The sequence below is a fragment of the Octopus bimaculoides genome, chromosome 5 (genome assembly GCF_001194135.2).
Source record: "Octopus bimaculoides isolate UCB-OBI-ISO-001 chromosome 5, ASM119413v2, whole genome shotgun sequence".
Taxonomy (NCBI): domain Eukaryota; kingdom Metazoa; phylum Mollusca; class Cephalopoda; order Octopoda; family Octopodidae; genus Octopus; species Octopus bimaculoides.
Genome location: NC_068985.1, coordinates 119,161,973 through 119,162,844, shown reverse-complemented (window position 1 = coordinate 119,162,844; position 872 = coordinate 119,161,973).

The window sequence follows — 872 nt, the reverse complement described above, 5'->3', positions numbered from 1 at the left end:
TATATTTGGTTTTCATTCAACTTATGGAATGGATGGAACTTATTAGTGAGTAGATTAAGGTTGACATCTAGATCAATGCTCATTCTTCATAGCTATTCCTAGGCCATTATTCTTAACGAACATCATATGGCCTTTCACTGCGCCCTCTCTCTTCCATTACTCAAACATCTCATTTATACTCTGATCCCCATTACTTGTGGGCATGCCCGGCATTTTGCCATCATCTCTTTCCTGCAGTCTCCCACTCTCTCTCTCTCTTTCTCCTGCACTTCCTTCAGGTTGGGCAACCATGTATTTTCTTTGTGGTAGCACACCTGTTTCTGTCTTCATTCCTGATTTTTCTCTCTCCAGCCAGGTAAGTTTGTACTTCCTCTTCAGCAAGACACCTACATCTGTCTCACTGTAACCTTTTCATCATCACCTCCTCCAATGCCTCCTCCCCTCTTAAGAGTTTTTGTCTTGCATGTACTTGGTGGCCCTGTCAGTCCAAGTGCCACTTAAAAGCATCCAGCCCACACTGTAAAGTGGTTGGTGTTTGGAAGGGCATCCAGCTGTAAACGCCATGCCAAAACTGATCTTGCCTGTGCTTGTGCCACATAAAAGGCACATAAAAGTCCACTCTGCTGAGTGGTTGGTGTTAGGAAGGGCATCAAGCTGTAAAAATCCTGCCATATCAGTCACAAAAGTCTGGTGCAGGCTTCAGCCTGGCCGGTTCTTTTGGTACCATCCCACCCATGCTAGCATGGGTGGGATGTTAAATGATGAAGATGATGAATAAATATATATATAGTGTATATATATATATATAATAAATAGATATATATAACACACACACACACACACACATATATATATATATATATATATATATA